We start from the raw sequence: 8,553 nt of genomic DNA, 5'->3' as shown, positions 1-8,553 counted from the left end.
TAAGAAGAGCTCTCTCCCTTTCTCTCTCTTTACTGAGGTATGAATTACATAACAATAAAATTCACTAACTTTAAGTGTACAATTCTATGAGTTTTAACAAATGTATATAATCATGTAATCATCATCACATTCATGATTTAGAATACTTCTATCAACACACCTAAATCATGCTTTTGATGCTATTGTAAATGTTATTTTTTAGATTTTAATTTTTAATTACTCACTGCTCATATATGGAAATACAACTGATTTTTATATGTTGACATTGTATCCTTTGACCATGCTAAATTAACTGATTAATTCTAGCAGATATTTTTGAGATTACTTGGGATCCTCTATATAAGTAATGCCAGTTGGCCCATTTTTTGGTGACATTAACTTCGTTAACTTTGATCACTTGGTTAAGGTGGCGTCCACCAGGTTATTTATTTATTACCAGCATGAACTCCTGAATTTTTATTTTATTCAGTAAAAATTCGTGAATTTTTATTTTATTTATTTTATTCAGAATTTTTGTTTTATTTATTTATTAACTAGGTTATTTATTTATTACCAGTATGAATTCATAAGTTTTTATTCTATTTTATTTCATTACATTACCCTTTTTTATATTTTAGATGCAAACATATTTAAATGTTTACATTTCAATGAGTCACTAGCCTTCCCCACCCCCCAACACCTGTAATCCTTGTGATCCAGTGAGTCTGCCTTCCCACAGAATGCAGAATAGGAGTTCCTTCTCCTGTGCCCCCTGCCTTGAATTTGTGGGGAGAAAGATCTGTGTACACTTAGAAAAGTTGGGCAAATCCATTCAACTCTGACTCTCCCTTACTCGGCTGTGAGGTTGTGAAGCGTGAGAGGCAGTCTGCCCGCCTGGTGGAGCTGTGGTGGAGAGAAGTGAGAGGGCATGTGGAGCTCATTGGACACTGACCTGCCACACTGTGTCGTTGTGATTTGTCCTCCAAAGCCTGACGACAGGGAGGGAAAGGGGACAAGGCTGAAGTGTGGGCACCCACTTCATTTCCTTTACATCACCTTGGACATGAAGCACGTTTGGCCGATCTCTCTGGCCAGGTTGAGAGGTGACCTCCGCTGCCTTTCCACACTGTCCTCCCCATTGTCCTGCGTGGGGTTCTAGGCCTGCAGGCTGCTGTCCTCATCAAGCCAGGCTAAGAAACAGATCCGAGAAACATCAGTTGGAACCCAGACCTCTTACCGTTCCGAAGGTGAAATAGCACATCCGGTAACATTACAGAAGATCTGTGTTTTTTAGTATTCACCCACAAAATCTGGAAAAGAGTTCAAGCTGGAATAATCTGTAATTCTCAAGTAAGCCTGAAGAGACGAGAAGTAATGTAACACTGACAACTGATTTGCACTTCTGTTAATTTAATTAGCATCGTGGGAGCAACTGCTGATCGTGCCCATTGGTAACTGGGTCCTTCATTTTGGGTACTGTCCCTTGTGACATCTTAACTATTATCTTTAGCTTTGCAATGAAGAGGAATATGATTAAGGGATATAGCCAGAAGGAAAAATAAAATTTATTTCCGGGATCAGCAAATCTTTACTTTCAGACTTGAGGAAAAACCGGTTGGTTCAGGTAGATATAGTTTCTCTGGGGGCTTATTTGAAATGCAGAAACACAAAGGTACCTATTGTTATACACAAAAATCGGGTCATCTATTTTGTAAGTGATTGCTATGATTCAGCATCTTTCTTGAAAACACAAATAAAATAATCAATCAAAATGCTGATGCTGTTATTGACCCGCTTGGCTGTGGCGTAGAACACTTGTCTTAGTCAGCTGTGGCAGCAGCAGCAGGAGGATTGCGGTGGTGACTCCGGGAAAGGCCGTCGACGAATGTTGAACTTCACCCTGTAATTTCACCACAGCCTCTTCTCATATGTCAGTTTGACGGGGCCAGGGAACAGTCTTTATCAAGACGTCAAATGATAAAAGCACTTCTCATATTTGTCACATTTGCAGATGGCGCTCTGTTGAGTATTCTTTTTCACTTTCTCCTGTATAAAACTCAAGACTATATTTCTCCATCCTTTCTCCCTGCATTTGCCAAAAGAAGCCACGCTGAACTGAATCTAAGATCATGGAATTCACCTTATGGATCTCTATTCAGGAAGGTAGGCTGAGAGCAAGTAAAATATCTAGCTGTGTATGCGTGTATTATGTATCAACCACCAACAAATGATGTGATAGGCTCTTCTTGATAGCTCTAATCTCAGTTAAAGACTTCAGAAGGCCCACATTTTCAATAAAAGCCTCTTGATTAATCATAACAGAAAGGAAAAAACAGTCTATCCAGTTGAATCTGGATAGGAAAGTTCTGATTCCCTAGCAATAGCTCTGAGAATTTGGAAGAGGCACCTAAACTTTTTGGGTTATAGAGTTTTCATCACCAAAAAATGAAATATTTGGATTAGATAACCTTTAATGTTTCTGTCAGCTCGAATAATGTGTATTTGATCTGGTAATACATTTGCTTATATTTTTCCTTTTAGTTTGTGACTTTTAAATACTGTTTTAAAGTCCTCTAAGAGGAGCAGTAATGTGCTTGGGGGCTGTCAATAATCTGGGATTTATATAGAGCAAGTCCTAAACGATATTCGGACAAACACCACCCCTTGTATCTTTTTTTAATGGAAGTTTTTCTCCAAAATAAAATTAGAGACACTCACTGGAAGCGTGGCCGGGTGGTGTCACCTGATTGGAAGCCCAGTGACCTAAGGCACTCGGGCTCCATCACCTCAGGAGTTCAGCCTCTCGGCTAGATTAGTCCCTAGTTCTCACTTATTCTTGGTGGATTGTGTAGGGAGGAAAAAACCTTTTCCTCTGCACTTTTAGGGTAGGGCCCTGCGAATTAGACTGACAAAGTCAGATTAACAGGAGAAAAGTCATACAAATTATATTGTTAATATTTTAATTGTTTTCTGTAAATGGAGGCCTTACTTCATGGAAAGTAAATGAAGACCCAAAGAAGCAGTCCAATTTGGGGAGGGGAAGGCGACTCATATACCATTTCAGCAAAAGGCACTAAATTGTGGAGAAGTGACAAGACAAAAGAAACAGGGTTTGGGATTAGGGGCGGTAAATTGTGGGAAGGTAAATATGGGGGAAAACTAGAGGAAGCTAAGTGTTGTTTAGTAAGGTTTAGTTTATGCAGATGTATCTCAGTACTGTCTCCATCTCTGCTGATAAAGATCATCCTTCTCTTTCTGGTACGAGAGAGGGAGACACCTTCACAAGGAAAATTCATTCCCTGCTTTTAGGCAGATGGCAAGGGCAGAGAGCTATTCCTGTGTCTGCTGTTTCATAATTGCCTTCAACTCAAAATAATCTTTATGCCAAAGTGACATATTTTGGGATGACATATTCTGATTTCCTTCAATTGTAATATATATGGTAACTGAGACTTCAACAGTGCTGTCTACTAGAACTTTCTGTGATGATGGGAATATTCTCTATCTGTGCTGTCTAATATGGTAGCCACTAGCCACACGTGTCTATTGAGTACATGATATGTGGCTAGTGCAACTGAGGGGCTGAATTTTAAATTTTAATTAAGTAGGCACATGTGGCTAGTGTGGACCATACTAGGCAGTAGAGCTCTAGAATACTGGGAAACTAAACAATGGAAAATATTGGGTTAGCTCTGAACAAGAGCAGTCTCACAGCGCGCTGTATCAGGCACTGCCCCAATGTTCCAGACTAGGTTTCATTCTGGGATGTTTGCTTTCTAATTTACTTTCATATTTGCCTGGGTACCCTCTACTGTCTCTAGAAGAACTGTGTTTTGAAATGTCCTTGGCGTGAGCAACTTTGGATGACAATCAGTTCAATAAACTCTGATTAGCCCAGAACTAACCATTGTTATCACAAGTTTCTGTATCTGGGTCTAATCTTTCAAGTTTTATTCAAGCAGAACTTCTGCTGAAGGTAAGTTAGAAATTAACCCAGGAGACAATTATGGAATTGTATCTTGGTAGTGAGGGGATCATAAACCTTTCTGGATTCTTGATTCACCATTGTTTCTGCTAAATCTTTTCTTCTTGGCAGAGATAATATCTTTAGGCATTGCTAAGAGCTGATGTCGAACATTCACGTTTATATTCTGTGTTACAGTAAAAATAGGCAGGAAAACCAGGACTAGATTTGCAGGGGTCTGAGGCAGATGTAGGCAAAATGGCAGGTGGCTTTGGAACTGAGAGCAATGAATTTAAGTCCAACCCAGGAAGCCTGGAAACCTAACAAAGAATCTTAAGGAGAGGATTAGAACCTCTGTTTGGTTTGTGAGCTTAACAATTTTATGGGTCAGAATCATTTCCTTTATTTTGGTGAGGAAGACTGGCCCTGGGCTAACATCTGTTGCCAATCTTCCTCTTTTTGTTGAGGAAGATTGGCCCTGAACTAACAGCTGTTCCCATCTTCCTCTATTTTGTATGTGGGATGCCACTACAGCATGGCTTGATGTGCAGTGCATTGGTCCGTGCCTGGGATTCGAACCTTCGAACCCCAGCTGCCAAAGCGGAGCATGTGAACTTAACCACTATGCCACTGGGCCGGCCCCTGAATCATTTCTCATAGTTGACTCAGGGGCAAGTAAAAAAGAGGAGAGAGAGAAGTCAGGCTGGATTCTCCTTAGAGGATATGGTGCTATTAAATTGCAAACAATATTTGGCATAGTTAACAAACTTACTTTGGGAGAAAAAAAAGATGAAGTCAAATTTTATGGAGGAAAATCATTTGCTTACTTGGTAGGCACATGAATCACTAAGTAAAAATTCGAGCATCAAGGTTTTATTACCCTCCCTCTAGGAGACGTGGAGTACACTTGGAAGACACGAGTAATAAGGATGCAGCGTGTGGGCTTAGAGCACAAACGAATACTTCAGAAAAAAGCAGAGAGTAACAACAACACGGTGTGCCTTCAACTCAACAGACCAAAGGAGTGAATCCAAGGCAGGAGGCCTCAGGGAGCAGGAAGGATTCGCAGCTTTGCTTTGGCAGAAGTTAAGAGACATTCTAGGTCGCAGGCTTGGTGCCTGATTAAGTTTCTAACCTGGGCCATCGTGATATGGCTATGGGTGGAGATTTAATTAGAAGTTTGGGAGACAGAATAAATATGTCAAAAGCTACTTAATTCACTTCAATAAATATATATTAATTCTTCATGTGCATGGGGCACCTGCAAGGTGCTGAGGATAAGAGCAGGAGCAAAGCAGCGTTCCTGGCCTTAACTAGCAGAGATCTAGTGGACCCATGAATCAAGCAGGGTGCCCACTGCCCAGGCGGTAGGCAGTGGGGGTGCTGGGAAAGGAGGGAGAAGAGGCAGTGTTGGCAAATCGCCCAAGAGCCGTCTCCTCCTCCTTCTGGTTGGCATAGATATGATGCTGCCTTTGACTCGGGAAGGTTGGTTCTCTCTCAGTCTGGAGGTTAATCCAGACTGATCTAACCCAAGCACTATGGTCCCATTTCCCCTGATGATTTTTTTTTTTTCTGGTGAGGAAGATTAGCCCTGGGCTAACCTCTGCTGCCAATCCTCCTCTTTTTTGCTGAGGAAGACTGGCCCTGGGCTAACATCCGTGCCCATCTTCCTCTACTTTATATAGGACGCCACCACAGCATGGCTTGACAAGTGGTGTGTCGGTCCACAACCTGGATCCTAACACGCGAACCCCAGGCCGCCAAAGCAGAGCACAAGAACTTAACCTGATGATTTTTATGCACATATGATGCGATCCTGGCCACTAAGCTGTGAGGGAGTCTTCCTAGAATGGGATCTTTCCTCTTAGAGAGACATGCCTGGTATAATTCAGCCTATACATGACACCTGGACCTGGGGAAGCCATCTTGGGACCCTGAGGGCATCTGGCCTGAACATGAGCCAACACGCTGAGGAGGGCAGATAGAGAGATGGAGAGAACCAGGGTCTTCAATGATGCCCAGTTAGCCAACACTGGACTGCCTTGTGGGATGACCAACTGTCCAGTCTGCCCAGGACTTTTCCAGCTATAGCACTAAAATTCCCTCCTACACACCAGGCATTGTGCTGAGGGTTTTACGTATATTTATTCTTTTCTCCTCAACAATGACTTTTTTTCTTTTCTTGTTTTTGTTTTTTTGTGAGGAAGATCGGCCCTGTGCTAACATCTGCCAGTCTGCCAATCCTCCTCTGTTTGCTGAGGAAGACTGGCCCTGGGCTAACATCCATGCCCATCTTCCTCCACTTTATATGGGACCCCAAGCCATTGGCATGGCTTGCCAATCGGTGCGCACCCGGGATCCGAACCGGCGAACCCCGGGCTGCCGCAGAGCTCACATACTTAACTGCTTGCGCCACCGCCACCAGGGGGCCCCCGCATGTTGCCTTTTTATAGACACACCCACCTCCCTCTCACCACACCCCTCCTTAACCCCTGGCAACCACTGATCTGTTCTCCTTTGCTATGATTTTGTCATTTCAAGAATGTTACATAAATGGAATCTATAGCAGGTAACATTTTGGGACTGGCTTTTTTCACTCAGTATAATTCTCTGGAGGTCCATCCAGGTTGTTGCACATATCAGTAGTTTTTTCTTTTTATTACTGAGTAGCATTCCATGGTATGGATGTACGAGAAGGTGTTTAACCATTCACTCACTGAGGAACATCTGGATCGTTTCTAATTTTGGGCTGTTAGGACTAAAGCCGCCGTGAACATTCATGTGCAGGTTGTCATGTGAACATAAATTTTCATTTCTCTGGGATAAATGACCAGGAGTGCAGTTGCTGGGTCATACGGTGGTTGCATATTTAGGTGGTTTTTTGTTTGTTTCTTTTAACGAAACTGCCAAACTGTTTTTCCAAAGTGGTGGTACCGACTGGTCTGCCTTTTTCTCTCTACCTCTCAGAGTCTTATGCTGTTTTACGTACAATACCCAGGGGTTTTAGTTGTACTTAGTGGGACCCCTCCATCTTCTGCCGCAGTGATTTTCCAAGATAAACATTATTATCCCATGCTTATTAGTTTCCCGGGGCTGCCGTAACAAAGTGCCACAAACTGGGTGGTTTAAAACAAGAGGGCTCTATTGTCTGGCAGTTCCTGCACCTGGAGGCCAGAAGTCAGAAATCAAGGTGTTGGCAGGGTCATGCCCCCTCTGAGACCTGGGGGGAAATCCTTCCTTGCTTCTCCCTAGCCTCTGCTGTGCCTCAGCTTGCAGCGGCATCACTCCAGTCCCTGCCTCATTGTCACTTGGCGTTCTCCTTCTGTGTTTGTGTCTTCACATGGCCCTGTTCTTGTAAGCACACCAGTCATATTGGGTTAGGGGCCCACCCTACTCCAGGATGACCTCATCTTAGCCTCGCTAGTTACAATCCAGTGACTCTGTTTCCAAATAAGGTCACATGTGAGGTACTAGAGGTTAGGCCTTTAACATATGTTTTTTTTGGGGGGGGGACATAACACCAAGATGAGACGCTGACACCAAAGAGTGGCGGCTGGCATCTGAGTGCAGATCTGCCCTCTTCCCACTCTGGTTGATTCGTACCCCTTAACCTCTCTGGGGTTACCTATCTCAGCCAGATAATAAAAAATACATTAATCCACAAGAAAAAGGAGTTCTCAGAAGCTGCGCCAACGGAGCAGTATTACAGGTTGGTTTTCTTTCTTTCGGTTGACCTCATTTTTCTACAGTGTCGGAACCTGCTCTGTGTCTCCCTTCAACAAGTCCATAGATGGATCCACTGGGGAAAGTATCTGTTTGCAGCCGTTTTCCACAGTGTCCTAGGGATTCAGGGAGTGGGCGTGGAAATCAGTTTGTCAGGCAGAGATTTGAGGCAGAGCACTACTTTCAACCCCAAGGCTGGCTAATCTTAAGGGAGTGTAACAGTCATGTAAACAAAAAAATACACCCAGAACTTACATATTTGCAAACTTGGCTTCTACTCCTATGTAATAGAGGGAGAGGCGGACCCGATGCATCCACATAGACAACTTTGATCTAGGATTTTCCTCCTGGACATCAGGCTCCTGGGTCAGGCACAGGCTCCTCTAATTTTAGCTCAGTGTCCATCTTTAGGCTTCTAGAATGCAATTGAATACATATTGAAGTTTTCCTTTGCTGGTCTTTCCCTTATTGCCTGGATGTCTGAGAAGAGCTCTGTCCAGGCCCAGAAACGTGTTGTTGGCTTCTTGTCCGATTGTTGCAGACCCATCTGTCTTTCCTGTCCCAGCCTACCTCTCTCTGGATTGTCTATGAAATACGGCTTTCTGCAGTGTGTGAAGCATCTCCCTGCAGTTAAAAAGCTCTGTAAACCACAGGCTCAATTGCCACTCTTTTGAAAAAACTTTCTCTTTTTCCTATATTGAGCTTTTCTCTCTATAAATCTTTTAGTAATATTTAGAAGCAACAATCTGTTTATGTCTGAGTAAGAAGGCTGCACTTGCCATTTAACCAAATGCAGAACCACACCTATCAGGTATTTATAACTTAGTACAAGGGTAAGGATGAGTCCAGATTCTGTGTCAAGTGCTCGAGACCAAAGAGTAATGTTT

The sequence above is a fragment of the Diceros bicornis genome, chromosome 9 (genome assembly GCF_020826845.1).
Source record: "Diceros bicornis minor isolate mBicDic1 chromosome 9, mDicBic1.mat.cur, whole genome shotgun sequence".
Taxonomy (NCBI): domain Eukaryota; kingdom Metazoa; phylum Chordata; class Mammalia; order Perissodactyla; family Rhinocerotidae; genus Diceros; species Diceros bicornis.
This window is presented reverse-complemented; position numbering follows the sequence as displayed.